The sequence below is a fragment of the Bos indicus genome, chromosome 5 (assembly GCF_029378745.1).
Source record: "Bos indicus isolate NIAB-ARS_2022 breed Sahiwal x Tharparkar chromosome 5, NIAB-ARS_B.indTharparkar_mat_pri_1.0, whole genome shotgun sequence".
NCBI lineage: Eukaryota > Metazoa > Chordata > Mammalia > Artiodactyla > Bovidae > Bos > Bos indicus.
This window is the reverse complement of record NC_091764.1, coordinates 23,206,737-23,225,134: the sequence shown is the minus strand read 5'-3', so window position 1 is coordinate 23,225,134 and position 18,398 is coordinate 23,206,737. Positions and strand designations below refer to the sequence as shown.

The window sequence follows — 18,398 nt, the reverse complement described above, 5'->3', positions numbered from 1 at the left end:
TTACATGTAGACCACAGTTAAGAGACAGGCCATGAAAACATGTAATTGCCATTTAGTCTGATAAGGTCTGTGATAGAGAAAATTAGAATTGTAGCTGCATAAGGGAGAAGAGCACTCAACTCAGGCAGGGTGGTCAGGAGAGCTCTCTCTAGAGAAAGTGAGGGCAAAGTTGACACCTGAGAAGGACCAGGAGTCGGTCAGGTGAAGAGAAGGAAGGGGAGAAAAGTCTTAGTGGAGGAAATGCTAAGTATGTGCCTGCAGTCAAGAGATGCTGATGGAACCAAGACACTTTGGTTGAAGTGCAGACTGCAGATGGTGAGAGCATAAAGCTTGGAAGTGTGGGTGAGGAGGGAATGATAGATGGGGTATGGGGATGCAGGTCCTAAGGAACCTTGTGAAATATGGTAGAAAGAGGAGAGTATTCTGAAAGCTCCCTTACTTACTCCTGATCTGCTCCTGTGATTCTAAGGTGTTCTGATGGAGCTATATTGTGCCCTAGCCCTGGGCTTGGAGAAGGAAATGGCAACCCACTCCAGTGTTCTTGCCTGGAGAATCCCAGGGACGGGGGAGCCTGGTGGGCTGCCATCTATGGGGTTGCTGGGCTTTAGAGCCAGACTGTCTAGTTTTGAAGCTCCACGGAGCTGCTCCCTAACCTCATCACATCATGTCTGTGTTTCAGCGCCCCGCCTCATCTGTAAAATGTGGTCATAATAGTACCCACTCAGAGAGCTATTGTAAGAATGGAATAAGATAGACACATAAACTGCTCTAGAATAAGGCCTACATTGTAATAAATTCTCACAGCGTTGCAGCTATTAGCAAAATCCTTAGTGTGAAGTCCATCTCACCAAATACTATCCCCTCTTTGTTCTAGAATGAAATTACATTGTTTGGCTATTGAAGAGTTCTTGCCCTTCACACCTTGAATCCTTGGTTTCAAAGTAATGGCAGGAATTTGTTCTAATTGCTCTATGACACATGCTTGGAATTATGGTCTTTCGACTGTCATTATGCCACAAACGCTTTGAGCCAGAAGCCTGGTACATTTATGAACATATGACTCATGGAGCAGTATACAAGTCCAGACTGCTGTAGGGAACTTCCTGTCGGTCAGTGGTTGCAGGAGCTGGGATGATCATAGCTAGAGTCATCTGCATGGCCGTTCATCTGTTGCCCAGGGAAGCTTAAGGAAGTCCGGCCATCTTTTGTGCCTTGTTAATCAAGAGACAAAGGTTTTAAATGAACTTTGGGATTTGTGACCTCTCAGCAGGAAATTGGGCTAATGACTTCTTTGTGTTCTGTTTAAATTTTTCTTTCCTGGGAGGCTAACAATAATTCCCTGATCTGGTGATTATTGTAAGGATTGGGCTTGTGCGATATTGTCTTAACAACGTAAGAACAGTAAATGAATTCACTTAGTCATTGATTTGATTAAGTATTTACTGTGCTTCATTAAGAATGGAAGATGAATATGGTGAGTACCCATGAGAGGGGAGTTTGATGTGTCAGCTGATAATTGAAGCAATATAGTAAATGCTAAAATAGAGTTTTATGTGCGGTGTTACAGGATCACAGAAGGAAAAATCCTAATCTTCCTCATGATTGTGATGGTTAATTTTATATGTCAACTTGGCCATGCCATGGTGACTAGACACGTGGTCAAACATTATTCTGGGTCTTTCTGTGAGGGTATTTTTGGATGAGATTAATGTATAAATCAGTGGACTTTGAGTAAATGGGTTACCCTCCATAGTGTGAATGGGTCTCATCCAGTCAGTTTAAGGCCTGAGTAGACAAAAGTCTGACTTCCTCCAAACAAAAGGGAATTCTGCAGCAGGTGACCTTCATGCTTGAATTGTAACATTTGCTCTTCCCTGAATCTCCAGCCTGCTGGCCTTCTCTGCAGATTTTAGGCTTGCCAGCTTTTATAACTGCATAAGCCAGTTCCTTAAAATAAATCTCTTTCTATCTATATACATCTTACTGGTTCTGTTTCTCTGAAGAATCCTAAATAATATAATGGTAAACAGGAAATGCTTTAGAGAATAGATGATATTTAAGCTGAGTCCTAAAGGATGAATCAGAGGAGTCCATTTAGGGTAAAGACAATCTAGGCAGAGTTAACTGCAAGTACAAAGGCATAGAGACTTTCAACAGCATGGGGCTTTGGGAGAATTATATACAACTCGGTTTTCTTGAACTTTGAATTTGAGAGGCATGAAGGGAGATATGGTGGAACTTAAAAATTGGAATCAGAGAAGGGGTGAAAAAGGGCTGAATAAGGTGGTGGTGGTGAGGAAGGAGCATAAAGATGGATTTGAGAGTTATTTGAGAGGTAGATTTGATAGGACTTCATTCATTAGACCCAGGTGGGGGTAATGAAAATAAAAAGGTGGAGTAAAGACATCTAGTTTCTGATTCAGGCTATTGGTTGGGTGGTGGCACTCTGACTCATATATTACAGACTTTATAATATGAGGCTAGATTATCCTGGACAACTTCCAAATGGTTTAATTAGCAAAGTGCTAAAAAGGTACTAAACCACCGCAACAAGAATAGCAAGCTAGTGAGCTTCCACGGAATGAGAGAATTAGAACATGCCTTCCAGATTCACAGTTCTCATCAGTTTCACTATAAACTGAATGTAGGACATTCCCCACTCAAGGTGGAGCCTATGAATTCAAGGGAACAACATGAGCCTAAGGTAAAGACATTTCAATGCCAGCTTCTGTATTCTATGTATGAAATTGTCCCTCTTGCCTGTATAAAAAGTAGAGTATGGACTTAGTTCAGTTCAGTTCAGTTGCTCAGTCGTGTCCGACTCTTTGTGACCCCATGAACCACAGCATGCCAGGCCTCCCTATCCATCACCAACTCCCGAAGTCCACCCAAACCCATTTCTACTGAGTCGGTGATGCCATCCAACCATCTCATCCTCTGTTGTCCCCTTCTCCTCCCGCCATCAATCTTTCCCAGCATCAGGGTCTTTTCAAATGAGTCAGCTCTTTGCATCAGGTGGCCAAAGTATTGGAGTTTCAGCTCCAACATCAGTCCTTCCAATGAACACTCAGGACTGATCTCCTTTAGGATGGACTGGTTGGATCTCCTTGCAGTCCAAGGGACTCTCAAGAGTCTTCTCCAACACCACAGTTCAAAAGCATCAATTCTTCGGTGCTCAGCTTTCTTTATAGTCCAACTCTTACATCCATACATGACCACTGGAAAAACCATAGCCTTGACTAGACAGACCTTTGTTGACAAAGTAATGTCTCTGCTTTTTAATATGCTGTCTGGGTTAGTCATAACTTTCCTTCCAAGGAGTAAGCATCCTTTAATTTCATGACTGCAATCACCATCTGCAGTGATTTTGGAGCCCAGAAAAATAAAGTCTGACACTGTTTCCATTGTTTCCCCATCTGTTTGCCATGAAGTGATGGGACCAGATGCCATGATCTTAGTTTTCTGAATGTTGAGCTTTAAGCCAACCTTTTCACTCTCCTCTTTCACTTTCATCAAGAGGCTTTTTAGTTCCTCTTCACTTTCTGCCATAAGAGTGGTGTCATCTGCATCTCTGAGGTTATTGATATTTCTCCCAGCAATCTTTATTCCAGCTTGTGCTTCTTGCAGCCCAGCGTTTCTCATGATGTACTCTGCATAGAAGTTAAGAAAGCAGGGTGACAGTATACAGCCTTGACGTACTCCTTTTCCTATTTGGAACCAGTCTGTTGTTCCATGTCCAGTTCTAACTGTTGCTTCCTGACCTGCATACAGGTGTCTCAAGAGGCAGGTCAGGTGGTCTGGTATTCCCATCTCTTTCAGAATTTTCCACAATTTATTGTGATCCACACAGTCAAAGGCTTTGGCATAGTTAATAAAACAGAAATAGATGTTTTTCTGGAACTCTCTTGCTTTTTAGATGATCCAGCAGATGTTGGCAATTTGATCTCTGGTTCCTCTGCCTTTTCTAAAACCAGCTTGAACATCTGGAAGTTCATGGTTCACATACTGTTCAAGCCTGGCTTGGAGAATTTTGAGCATTACTTTACTAGCGTGTGAGATGAGGGCAATTGTGTGGTAGTTAAGTGGCCTAGAAATAGCTGTGGTAATTCCATCAGGATAACATGATAAGACTGATTTCCCTGTGATGCCCTTCCTTTCCTGTTCATTCCACTTAATAAATTCCTGTGTGTGACTCAAGGTCCAGCTTACACTAGCTCATACCTTCAGGAAATTGTCCCATGTGATGTCAGTCTGCAGTTAGCTCCCTTGCCCCCACATTCTTTTGCAGCACTTTGGAGTGGATTATAGACTGCCTTGAATATCTCACTTTCATATTCTGTGAATCCCCAGACCTCATCTTATTTACCTGCTGCATTATTCTTTCAGTTTCAAAATTCTAGTCTTGAATTTTATTTGCTGATCACTGTGCTTTTAAACAAGACAGCAAGAATTATATGCTACCCGCCCTTCTGACTATTTATTGAGTATTAACTATGTGGCAAGTATGTGATCCATCCCAATCACCATCCTTGGCTCCCTCTTGCCCTCAACTCACTCAGTTCCAACTATAGGGACTTATTCCCATCTCAGAGCCTTTCCATTTGTCTTCTGGCTACCCGGAGTGCCCTCCCCCAGAACCTCCCACTGTTTAGTTTCCTTAATGTCATGTCCTCAGAGAGACTTCTTCTGACCCAGCTCTCATGCATTTGCTCTCTATCTTGTTATCCTTCACTTTGCATAGAGCACACATGATTATCTAAACGCAACTTGTAACTTGCACACATGGCACAGTGCTTGGTTTTTCAGTAGGTGCTCTGCCTTTTGAATCAGTGAATCAGCTGTCAGGCAAATAGGCACCTGCCCTACTTAGTCTTTGCAGTGAAGACTAATAGTGAGCACCTACTTGTGGCCTATTTTAAGGAACATACCGAGTGAAACAGTGCATGTAAAAGTATAGTAACTTATAATGGGGAGTTAATTGAGACTGTGGATTCAGAGAAAGACCTCCCTGAACCCAGTGAAGTTTAAGTTGAGACTGAAAGGGTTTCACAACCTCTTTTATACACTACTGAATATGTCCCAATTTTCTTCTTCTTTTTTTTTTTTCTTTCTGGCCATACCATGTGAATCTTAGTTCCCTGACCAAGAATTGAACCTGTGATCCCTGGAAGCATGGAGTTTTAACCACTGGACCACCAGGGAAGTCTCTATTGTCTTGTTCTTTATGCTGCTCAGAGCTCCTTCAGTTTTGACTTGCAGGACAAGACCTTGATTACTGATGGGGTAAAGAAGTAATTGACCTTTCTAGCTATTTTAAGATGGGCTTCCCAGCTGGCTCAGTGGTAAAGAATCCACCTGCCAATGCAGGAGATATGGGTTCAATCTCTGGATAGGGAAGATCCCCTGAAGAAGCAAGTGGCAACCTACTCCAGTATTCTTGCCTGGGAAATCCCATGAACAGAGGAGCCTGCTGCTGCCGCTGCCGCTGCTAAGTTGCTTCAGTCGTGTTCGACTCTGTGCGACCCCATAGACAGCAGCCCATCAGGCTCTGCTGTCCCTGGGATTCTCCAGGCAAGAACACTGGAGTGGGTTGCCATTTCCTTCTCCATTGCGTGAAAGTGAAAAGTGAAAGTGAAGTTGCTCAGTCGCGTCCGACTCGTAGCAACCCCATGGACTGCATCCTACCAGGCTCCTCCATCCATGGGATTTTCTAGGCAAGAGTACTGGAGTGGCTTGCCATTGCCTTCTCCAACAGAGGAGCCTAGTGGGCTACAATCCATGGGGTCAAAAAAGAGTAGGACATGACTTAGCGACTAAAATAAGAACCAAAAACTTTAAGATAGATCATAAACAGTTCATTTTAGTACACAATGAATAATAATACTCCATTCCAGTCTATGTCATCATCATATTTATTAATGGAATTCAGCATTACAACTGTTCATGCATTTATTTAACTACCATAAACATTAAGCTGATGCCACCATTTACTTGATAAATCTCTTTATTCCATCTTTTCTTTTACACAGATGTAGTTAACCTTCACTCTGTCTGCAGTTGTTTATTCCATCACTAAAGCACTGGTGTGTTAGGACTTAATTGAAGAGGGTTTTTGTCCCCTACCTACTGCAACATTGCTAGTGAGGCACTCTCTGGTATGCATTTCTGGGTTGCTACACTGATGATATGTTTTGATAAAAAGAGTGCCTTTGGATATTATTACCTTGATATTATTGGATATTATTGGATATGAATATATTGGATATTATTACCTATCAAAATTGTCACTGCTACATGGCTGATGGGAAAATGTTCCACTGCTGGGAGCACAGCCACAAAACACTTAATCACAGCTTTCCCTTTCCCTGTTCTATAACCCACCACAACTAACTCTCTCCCTATATATTTATTTCGTTGCTGCACAAATGGATGTTTGTTGATTCAGTGGCTAGTTAGGGCTTATTTCTACAGTCAACTACAAAGGTCTTTGTGTTTGGGAAATCGAAGTATAATTTCAGTTGGTTTCTTCATCTCTTTAGTAGGAAAATGGGTGTGTGATCAGAATGTCCAATATGTAATTAGACTGGAAGATGAGACTCCGTTATTCCAAAGCTTCAACCAGGCGCCAGAGGATGAGAACTGGAGAAGGAATGGGTATTGTTGGAACCCGGTCTTCTTTATATCTGTGTGACCGTGGACAAACCCTGCCTCTCTACACTGTAATCTTTTTTCCTATGAAACCACAAGATTGAGTCTTGGGCTCCTTTTGGAAGGAAGCCGGAGGACTTATTGACAAGATGTTGAAATGTCTTGCTATGGAAAACTTCTATTTGGTAAGGTTGCTGGGGACTCATCAAGGGGAGGGTGAGTTAGTGGCCTCTGGTTGTCTCTTCTAGGTTTTGATGTCTTTGAAAGCAGCTGAAGAGAGAGAGAGAGAATAGAAAATTGTGCTTACTGTGTAAACAGTTAATAATACTATCAATTTCTACCTCATTGCCGTATACTGGAGATAGGAATCTCATTATTCAGACACATGCAAATGTAACAATTCTAGTCTTTATATGCAGCCTCTTAATCACCATGCCACTCACCCTGTGTAATTTGTTCTGAGAACTTGGGCACGTAAAACACATCACCCTAATCACCGCCGGTCATGGCACCACTGAAGACAGAACCAGCCTAATAGGTGTTTGAAAGGAGACGTGCTGAGGACTGCACTGCTGCAAGGCGAAAACAGGCTGCCAAACACAATGGCTTGGATTGGCTTTGGAGAGCAACTGGCTGGAAACTGATACAGCTGTTCCCCAAATGGTGGCAGGGTTTAAAGGTGGCCCCCAAAGACCTATCTTGAGATTGAATTAGTAGAATGGGAAATAAGGTCTCTCTGTGGTTTTAAAGAATGCTGTCAGATCTGGCCTTCAAGTACATCACTCACTTCCACTACACCAGAAATACAGACTCTTAGGAGTTTGTTTGGCTCAGGTATGTGCTGTCTATTATGGCAGCCGCTAGCCACATGTGACTGCTGAGCATTTGAAATGTGGCTAGAGCAAAGGAGATGAGCTGTATGGGTAAAATACATATGGAATTTCAAATACTTTGCAATAAAAAAAATGAATGCAAAGTAGCTCATTGATAATTTTATATTGATTACATGTTGAAATGATGCTATTTTGGATATATTGATTTAAATTAAATGTAGTATTCAACTTAATTCCTCTTGCTTCTTTTTACTTTTTAAATGTGAGTCCTTAGAAAACATAAAGTTACATGTGTGGCTCACATTTTAATTCTATTGGACAACACTTGCCTAGAGGAATCAGATGCTTGTTTACTCCAGCTGCTGTGATTCTGCCTTCTTTTTCTTTCTCCTTTTACAAACTCATATCCCTTTAAAGACTTTTCACATTGGCACGAGGAGCCTGCTTCCTCACTCCTACTGGGGAGCAGAGTTCCTTTCACCATTCTGCCTGGCGTCTCTCTACCTAACTCCTGGTGCAGACAGCTTGAATAAAACATGTTCCTCTGGCTGTGAAGAAAGCCCTGTTTTCAGGGACATCTGGGTCAGAATTTTAGACAGACATGGGAGTTTAAACCTGACATAGGTCTAGCCTTCTGATGAGGTTTAGGTTTTGTCCCAGAGGACCTAAGTGGGTGAAAAACAACAGCACATCAAGGACAGTATGCAGTGTAAAGAGAAGCAGGGGTCCTGGACTGATGTTAGAAGACATGGATTAAAATCTCTGGTTAGCCACTGGTTAGCTAGCTTTGATTTGGACAAATCATGGTATTTGAGCCTCCGTTTCTTGCTCTGTCAGCTGCCTATAAGGTGAACTCAACTACGCTTACTTCAGAGAAATGTTGTGTTGTGTTCGTTGCTCAGTCATGTCTGACTCTTTGCAACCCCATGTAATGTAGTCCACCAGGCTCCTCTCTCCATGGGATTTCCTGGGCAAGGATACTGGAGTTGGTAGCCATTCTCTTCTCCAGGGGATTGCTGAATATCAAATGAGATCATGTATAAGAAAATATGTATGACTTGGGAAGCTCTGTTTATGGTGGCAAATTTATGGCCAGAGGTGCAGGTCCTGGGGACAGATGGTTTTGTTTGGAAAAAAAGAAAAATGCATTTTCTTTACCAGAATTGGAGTATCTGCAGTGGAGGGGACACTCTTCTGTTTCTCATAGACTTTACCATTCTTGTTATCTTAATTCAGTTGATTTGTGGCACCTGCCTGTCTGCTTAAGGTGGATGTGTTCAGGTACCTTGCAAGATGGGATGGGGCACACTTAGTAACACAACCATGCCTGTTGCTGGCTGGCACAGTTCCTGTCCCCAGCAGCTCACAACAAGTACGTAAGTTATAGCATAACTAAGTCTGGATGCATGGATGTTTACCAAGCAGCTGATCACTGCTCTAAGATCTAGGGATGAAAATTGAGAGGAACAAATAGCTGTGGGTATAACAAAAAGTCCAGGTGACTAACTGAAGGACATTTAAGAGGAGGTGGGGTATAGGAGGGGGGTATAGGAGGAAGACGGAGAAGGCAATGGCACCCCACTCCAGTACTCTTGCCTGGAAAATCCCATGGGTGGAGGAGCCTGGTAGGCTGCAGTCCATGGGGTCTCTAAGTGTCGGATACGACTGAGAGACTTCACTTTCACTTTTCACTTTCATGCATTGGAGAAGGAAATGGCAACCCACTCCAGTGTTCTTGCCTGGAGAATCCCAGGGACAGGGGAGCCTGGTGGGCTGCCGTCTATGGGGTTGCACAGAGTCGGACACGACTGAAGTGACTTAGCAGCAGTAGCAGTATAGGAGGAAGAAGGGTAACATTTTTGAGCCAAGACTGGGCCATACATAAGACTGAGCAATTCTCATCACTAACCATCTCATCTACGCAAAGCAACCATCAGAGCTAGATATTGTTATCTTTGTTTGCAGATAAGGACAGGAAGTTCATGAAATCCTCCCAAGGTCACACACAATAGATAGAGCTAGGATTTGAATCCAGGTCTTTCTGAGTGGATTAAAACCCAGAAACACAGGGCTTAAGGCCATGGCGTGTCCACTGTGTTCCCCTCAACCCCTCCAGAATTAATGAAAGGATGATGCATAGCCAGGAGAAACATCAACAACCTCAGGTATATCTGAGGTTGTCATGCTGTCACGTTGTCAGATGACAACACCCTTATGGTAGAAAGTGAAGAAGCACTAAAGAACCTCTTGATGAAAGTGAAAGAGGAGAGTGAAAAAGTTGGCTTAAAGTTCAACATTCAGAAAACTAAGATCATGGCATCCGGTCCCATCACTTCATGGCAAATAGATGGGGAAACAGTGGAGACAGTGTCAGACTTTATTTTTCTGGGCTCCAAAATCACTGCAGATGGTGACTGCAGTCATGAAATTAAAAGACACTTACTCCTTGGAAGGAAAGTTATGACTAACCCAGACAGCATATTAAAAAGCAGACATTACTTTGTTACATTACAAAGAGTTGACATTACTTTGTCAACAAAGGTCTGTCTAGTCAAGGCTATGGTTTTTCCAGTGGTCATGTATGGATGTGAGAGTTGGACTATAAAGAAAGCTGAGTGCCAAAGAATTGATGCTTTTGAACTGTGGTGTTGGAGAAGACTCTTGAGAGTCCCTTGGACTGCAAGGAGATCCAACCAGTCCATCCTAAAGGAGATCAGTCCTGGGTGTTCATTGGAAGGACTGATGTTGAAACTGAAACTCCAATACTTTGGCCACCTGATGCGAAGAGCTGACTCATTTGAAAAGACCCTGATGCTGGGAAAGATTGAGGGCAGGAGGAGAACGGGACGATGGAGGATGAGATGGTTGGATGGCATCACCGACTCGATGGACATGGGTTTGGGTGGACTCCGGGAGTTGGTGATGGACATGGAGGCCTGGCGTGCTGCAGTCCATGGGGTCACAAAGAGTCGGACACGACTGAGTGACTGAACTGAATGGATGCATAGCAATTATTTTCTTAATGTTTGTTGGGCCTCTTTCTTACCCACTACCCACCCCTTTCCAAGAGATTTGTATTTTTAAAGCCAAAATGATTTATTTATTGAAGTTACTATAGTATACTTTTGAAAGCATGTTGTTATTTAGTCACTAAGTTGTGTCTGACTGTAGCCTACCAGATTCCTTTCTCCTTGGGATTTCTCAGGAAAGAATACTGGAATGAACTGCCATTTCCTTAGGGGATCTTCCCAACCCAGGGATAGAATCTGTGTCTCCTTCATTGGCTGTCAGATTCTTTACCCCTGAGCCACCAGAGAAGCCCTTTGAAAGCATACGAAACTGCATAATAATGCATGATTTTTCAACAAAGACACTAGATATATTTAATGACAAGATAAAGGTATGTCTAATGACTTTTGTTCTGTTCTAAAGTGAAGTCAATCAGTCATGACCGACTCTTTGTGACCACATGGACTGTAGCCCACCAGGCTCCTCCATTCATGGGATTCTCCAGGCAAGAAGACTGGAGTGGGTTGCCATTTCCTTCTCCAGTGGATCTTCCTGACCCAGGGATTGAACATAGGTCTCCTGCATTGCAGGCAGGCTCTTTACCATCTGAGCTACAAGGGAAGCTCAAGTTCTAAAGTCATCATGAATTCAAAAGTTGCACATCTAGGAAATGTACTAAGGGAGCTCTCTTCCATGGTCTGTATATTTTAATACATCTCATGTGAGTATCTCTTCTGTTTTGGTGATTGGCTAGGATCCAGGGATGTTTGGAAGATGGCACTAGGAGCCCATCAGCATCATTAACTCTTCTAAGAGGAGAGGGAGCACAGATGTCAAAAGAGGCATCCTGAGCTTGTTCACCTCCTAAGTGAAAGTGAAGTCGCTCAGTCATGTCCGACTCTTTGCGACCCCGTGGACTATAGCCCACCAGGCTCCTCTGTCCATGGGATTCTCCAGGCAAGAATACTGGAGTGGGTTGTCATTTCCTTCTCCAGGAGATCTTCCCAACCCAAGGATTGAACCCAGGTCTCCTGCACTGCAGGCAGATGCTTTAATCTCTGAGCCACCAGGGAAGTTCACCTCCTAAAGTGAATTCACTCAGTCATGTCCGACTCTTTGCGACCCAGTGGACTGTAGCCTGCCAGGCTCCTCTGTCCATGGGATTTTCTAGGGAAGAGTACTGGAGTGGGTTGCCATTTCCTTCTCCAGAGGATCTTCCTGACCCAGGGATGGAACCCAGGTCTCCCGCATTGAAAGCAAGACGCTTTACCGTCTGAGCCACCAGGGAAGTTCACCTCCCGTACAGTTCAGTTCAGTTCAGTCACTCAGTCGTGTCCAACTCTTTGCGACCCCGTGAATTGCAGCATGCCAGGCCTCCCTGTCCATCACCAACTCCTGGAGTTCACCCAGACTCACGTCCATCGAGTCAGTGATGCCATCCAGCCATCTCATCCTCAGTCGTTCCCTTCTCCTCCGGCCCCCAATCCCTCCCAGCATCAGAGTCTTTTCCAGTGAGTCAACTCTTCGCATGAGGTGGCCAAAGTACTGGAGTTTCAGCTTTAGCATCATTCCTTCTAAAGAAATCCCAGGGCTGATCTCCTTCAGAATGGACTGGTTGGATCTCCTTGCAGTCCAAGGGACTCTCAAGAGTCTTCTCCAACACCACAGTTCAAAAGCATCAATTCTTCAGCACTCAGCCTTCTTCACGGTCCAACTCTCACATCCATACATGACCACTGGAAAAACCATAGCCTTGACTAGATGAGCCTTTGTTGGCAAAGTAATGTCTCTGCTTTTGAATATGCTATCTAGGTTGGTCATAACTTTCCTTCCAAGGAGTAAGCGTCTTTTAATTTCATGACTGCAGTCACCATCTGCAGTGATTTTGGAGCCCCAAAAAATAAGGTCTGACACTGTTTCCACTGTATTCCCATCTATTTCCCATGAAGTGATGGGACCGGATGCCATGATCTTCGTTTTCTGAATGTTGAGCTTTAAGCCAACTTTTTCACTCTCCTCTTTCACTTTCATCAAGAGGCTTTTTAGTTCCTCTTCACTTTCTGCCATAAGGGTGGTGTCATCTGCATATCTAAGTTTATTGATATTTATCCTGGCAATCTTGATTCCAGCTTGCGTTTCTTCCAGCCCAGCATTTCTCATGATGTACTCTGCATATAAGTTGAATAAGCAGGGTGACAATATACAGCCTTGACGTACTCCTTTTCCTATTTGGAACCAGTCTGTTGTTCCATGTCCAGTTCTAACTGTTGCTTCCTGACCTGCATACAAATTTCTCAAGAGGCAGGTCAGGTGGTCTGGTATTCCCATCTCTTTCAGAATTTCCCACAGTTTATTGTGATCCACACAGTCAAAGGCTTTGGCATAGTCAATAAAGCGGAAATAGATGTTTTTCTGGAACTCTCTTGCTTTTTCCATGATCCAGCAGATGTTGGCAATTTGATCTCTGGTTCCTCTGCCTTTTCTAAAACCAGCTTGAACATCAGGAAGTTCACGGTTCACATATTGCTGAAGCCTGGCTTGGAGAATTTTGAGCATTACTTTACTAGCGTGTGAGATGAGTGCAATTGTGTGGTAGTTTGAACATTCTTTGGCATTGCCTTTCTTTGGGATTGGAATGAAAACTGACCTTTTCCAGTCCTGTGGCCACTGCTGAGTTTTCCAAATTTGCTGGCATATTGAGTGCAGCACTTTTACAGCGTCATCTTTCAGGATTTGAAAGAGCTCAACTGGAATTCCATCACCTCCAATAGCTTTGTTTGTAGTGATGCTTTCTAAGGCCCGCTTGACTTCACATTCCAGGATGTCTGGCTCTAGGTCAGTGATCACACCATCATGATTATCTGGGTCGTGAAGATCTTTTTTGTACAGTTCTTCTGTGTATTCTTGCCATCTCTTCTTAATATCTTCTGCTTCTGTTAAGTCCATACCATTTCTGTCCTTTATCAAGCCCATCTTTGCATGAAATGTTCCCTTGGTATCTCTACTTTTCTTGAAGAGATCTCGAGTCTTTCCCATTCTGTTGTTTTCCTCTATTTCTTTGCATTGATCGCTGAAGAAGGCTTTCTTATCTCTTCTTGCTATTCTTTGGAACTCTGCATTCAGATGTTTATATCTTTCCTTTTCTCCTTTGCTTTTCACTTCTCTTCTTTTCACAGCTATTTGTAAGGCCTCCCCAGACAGCCATTTTGCTTTTTTGCATTTCTTTTCCATGGGGATGGTCTTGATCCCTGTCTCCTGTACAGTGTCACAAACCTCATTCCATAGTTCATCAGGCACTCTATCTATCAGATCTAGGCCCTTAAATCTATTTCTCACTTCCACTGTATAATCATAAGGGATTTGATTTAGGTCATACCTGAATGGTCTAGTGGTTTTCCCTACTTTCTTCAATTTAAGTCTGAATTTGGCAATAAGGAGTTCATGGTCTGAGCCACAGTCAGCTCCTGGTCTTGTTTTTGCTGACTGTATAGAGCTTCTCCATCTTTGGCTGCAAAGAATATAATCAATCTGATTTCGGTGTTGACCATCTGATGATGTGCATGTATAGAGTCTTCTCTTGTGTTGTTGGAAGAGGGTGTTTGCTATGACCAGTGCATTCTCTTGGCAAAACTCTATTAGTCTTTGCCCTGCTTCATTCTGTATTCCAAGGCCAAATTTGCCTGTTACTCCAGGTGTTTCTTGACTTCCTACTTTTGCATTCCAGTCCCCTATAATGAAAAGGACATCTTTTTTGGGTGTTAGTTCTAAAAGGTCTTGTAGGTCTTCATAGAACCGTTCAACTTCAGCTTCTTCAGCATTGCTGGTTGGGGCATAGACTTGGATTACTGTGATATTGAATGGTTTGCCTTGGAAACGAACAGAGATCATTCTGTCGTTTTTGAGATTGCATCCAGGTACTGCATTTTGGACTCTTTTGTTGACCATAATGGCTACTCCATTTCTTCTGAGGGATTCCTGCCCGCAGTAGTAGATATAATGGTCATCTGAGTTAAATTCACCCATTCCAGGAGACTCTAAAGGAAATGTCTATCCCTAGCATCCTGTCTTCTCTTTCCTTCCTCCTGGAGGGTGTATTTATGGACAGTCAAGTTTGTTGTCTGGGGAATCTGACCAGCCTGCAGGGCACTCTGGTCCCAGCAGTGACTAGGGCTGTTTGATTATAAAACCTCTGGTTCTTGTCTGTAGTAGTGTTTAGCATTGATTCCTTAGTGATAAGGAACTGCGCCCCACCTCAAACTGGTGAGGCTTTCTGTGGCTATCCCAACCAAAAGGTCTCCTCCCCACCCCTTTGCTCCAAACTCCCTTGGGATTGGCTCTTCAAGTGGGCAGAGGTCAAAGAGAGTTGCAAGTGAGCAAGCCAAGGGCGATGGCCTTGGTTATGGGCCTTGTGTGCATCATGAGACAGTGGCCTTCATCAGCTTGTGTTTGACTTCCCTCTGCTACAAGTTGGGGTAAAGGTCACCATGGGCTCGTTCAGAGCCCAGGCTCTGGAATCTGACACACCCAAGTTTCATTCTTTACACTGCTATTTTCTGGCTGGATCACCTGGCAGAGATTGACTTAAAATGTAAATCATCTACACGAAAATGTATAATAACAACGAGGATGTTATGATATTTTAATAATAACAGCAAGCACATCTATTGCTTTTACTAAGTGTTATGCACTACTCTGTCTTGTATATATTAACTTAATTGATCCTACAGCAACCCTATGAGGTATGTACAATTATTATCCCCATTTTACTGATTAGGAAACTGAGACAGTGAGAAGTGAAGAAATGTCTCAACATTCTATAGGTGGTAATTACATACCTGAGATATCCAAGTAGTGCGAGTCCAGAGTCCATTCCTAAGCACTGGGTTATGCACAAATATTAAACACATGCAAATTTGGAACACAGTAGATGTTCCATAAATTCTGTCTATTAATCCAATTATTATTATCTTTAATGGTCCTGGTTTGCACAGCTTCCATGAGGCACCTTAGAAGTGGAGTGAGACGAGGCATTTTTGTAAAATGATGACTTCTTTTTTTTTCATCATTTTGAGCTTTGGTGAGGGTATTGGGTCTGAATTCCGTTCCTCTGCTTTTTTTTTTTTGGATCAAACAATTTTGGTGAGGGGCTTCAGGGGAGGGTCGATGGCCTGGGAGGACAATAAGATCTGATGTCCTAGCCTGACTGGGATCTCCCCAGTTTCACAGTGGCCAAAAAGCAGAAGCAAATATTTCAGAGAGGTGAGGTGACAGGCTTGATTATTCCTTTTGAATCTTTTTTTTTTTGGTGGCGCAGCATGACATTTAGGATCTTAGTTTCCCAACCAGGGATTGAACCTGTGTCCGCTGCAGTGGAAGCATGGAGTCTTAACCACGGGACCACCAGGGAAGTCCCAGTTCCTCTGTCTTTTAACTTATTATATGTTAATATTTTTATCACATTTTGCAGTTTACATATTACATTGTACTCTGATGAACACTAACATCTTTTCATGGGCATAAGCTAAAGTGAGTTAATATGTGTAAAGTATTTAGACAAGGGCTTGGTACTGAGTATGTGCTATATAAGGAGAGGGTATATAGAGGGTCATTTCAAAGACCTGAATATGATTTCACCCGAAGCTCTGCTTTGATCTATCTTTCCTTGTGGGGATGCTTCTGTCCCCAGATCCTATTAGGACAGATAGAGACCATGTGCCATAGTTGTCTATTGTGTTGCCAGCTGCCAGTACAGGAGCTCCTTGAGGACAGAGATCTAGCTGGATTTACCCCTCATGGCCAAGGCCCACCACATGGACTGGTGCACAAAAACAAATATGAGCTTGGCAAGAAACCTTTCTTTGTACCGAACTCCAGTAAGGAACAAGGCAAAAAGAAATAAGAGGAACACATCTTCATTTCCCAAACTTGCCATTCTACCTTTTAGGGTCTATATTTAAATGATTATTTCATGACACAAGGAGTTAATAACTCCCTTCAGGTGACCCAGCAGTGAAGCCAACATCACTTTATGCAAATTGTCAGACATGGGAATTATGTCACAGAAGACAGGGGCTGCAGGTACAGAAAGAAGACTGGCTTTTTGCTCATACTGTTTCTGTAACCATGAAGTTTCTCTGTACACAACTTCTTTGTATGCATATATATTTCTGTATTGTATAATATTTACTGAGATTCAACTAGGGGTCAGGTGTTTTAAAAGCCTTATATATATTAACTCATTTAATTCTCATGATAGCCCCATGAGCTCGATACATTTATGATCCTCATTTTAAGGACTCTGGGGCATAGAGAGGCTCGGCTCGGCTCCCAAGGACACACAGCTGGTATGTGGTGGAGGTAGGATTTGAACCCCAAAATCTGGTTCGGTATCTTACTCATCACATGTAACATCTGATTCCTTATTTTGATCCAGTCCTTCCATCTAATATGTAACTAATATAGAAAATGCTATGTTAGTTATGTCAAATTAACACATTACAGAGATTTTAGAAGGGTTATCAATGGCCCTACCCACCCCAGAGAGAGCTCCCCAAGGGTTACCTCTCCTGGTGGTCAGCAACTGCTTTGCCCCTGTAAAAACTCTTTAATGACAAAGGGCTGACGGACACGTGAGTTCCTAACAGAAAGTGACAAACTCTGCTACTTTAGTTGTGTCATTTACTATAGAGGTAACACACTTCCAAATGGTCCATCAGAACCCCCTTCATCTGCTGCTCCCATATCTGCCCCAAGGACCTGGCCTGGGAAGTGAATCACTTGTAAGCCTAACATTTCCAGTCCCCCATGGACTTGGTCTGGGCTTCCCTGGTGGTTCAGATGGTAAAGAATTCACCTGCAATACAGGAGACCTGGGTTTGATCCCCAGGTTGGGAAGATCCCCTGGAGAAGGGCATGGCAACCCACTCCAGTATTCTTGTCTAGAGAATCTCCATGGACAGAGGACCCCTACAGTCCATGGGGTCACAAAGAGTCAGACATGACTGAGTGACTAAGCACATGGTCTTAGTCAAGGGATGCTATAGCAAAATACTATAGACTGGGTGACTTAACGAACTAACATTTCTCATGGTTCAAGAAGTTGGGAAATTCAAAATGAGGGTACCAGCAGATGTAATCTTGGTGAGGGCTCCTCTCCTGGCTTGGAGATGGCTGCCTGCTCACTGGGTGCTCACAGAACCTCTTTTTTGTACTCTCAAAAATACAGAGAGCTCCTCTTCTTATGAAGGCACTAATCCCGTCATGACCTCATCTAAACATAAGACTATTTCTTCAAATACCATCACATCACATCTCTGGGGGTTACAGCTTCAACATATGAATTTTGGGGCAACATACGCACATAATGCTTTTCCTCTTTCCTGCAGACAATAGGTCCCAGAGCTACTGATTTCAGTGCAAAGTGAGGCACCAGGTAAATACTTATAATAAATACTTGTTGAACTGAAAGAAGATGAATGATGCCCTGGTATTTAAAAGTTTCTAAGGACTAAGACTCTCCTTTTTGCCTGGAAGAGGGACTGCAGCATATACTAAAACTGCCAAAGCACCCAGAAGTTGAAAGAGTGATGGGAGCTGGAGTCACTTAGGCAAGTGTCTGATAAAACAACTTCGCTCTAGGATAAAGAGAGAAAAAGAATGGGTGTCAGAGTGGGGAAGCCCCTCGTTTGTGTCTTGGTGCTGCCATGGAGAGGCTGTGCAACCTGGGCAGGTCAGGTGGCCCTCTTCCTCACTCTTCTGTAAAGGAGGATGATACTGACTTCATGGAAGTGCTGGGAGGAGGTGCTGGAGCAGCGTTTATAAGTCAGCAACACACCTCCTGGCTTGGAGAGGTGCCAGAAAAGGTTTCCCCTTCTTAAATTAATGCTTTGTCTGTGCCAAGTGAAGCCT

At 43.2% G+C, this 18,398-nt stretch overlaps 1 long non-coding RNA gene across 2 annotated transcripts in view; it reads left to right on the top strand.

Annotated features, from left to right (window-relative positions):
- The window catches only part of LOC139182952 (uncharacterized), a 232,703-nt gene that overhangs the window by 53,932 nt on the left and 160,373 nt on the right, over positions 1-18,398 (top strand). The gene's annotated exons all lie outside the window — the stretch shown is intronic.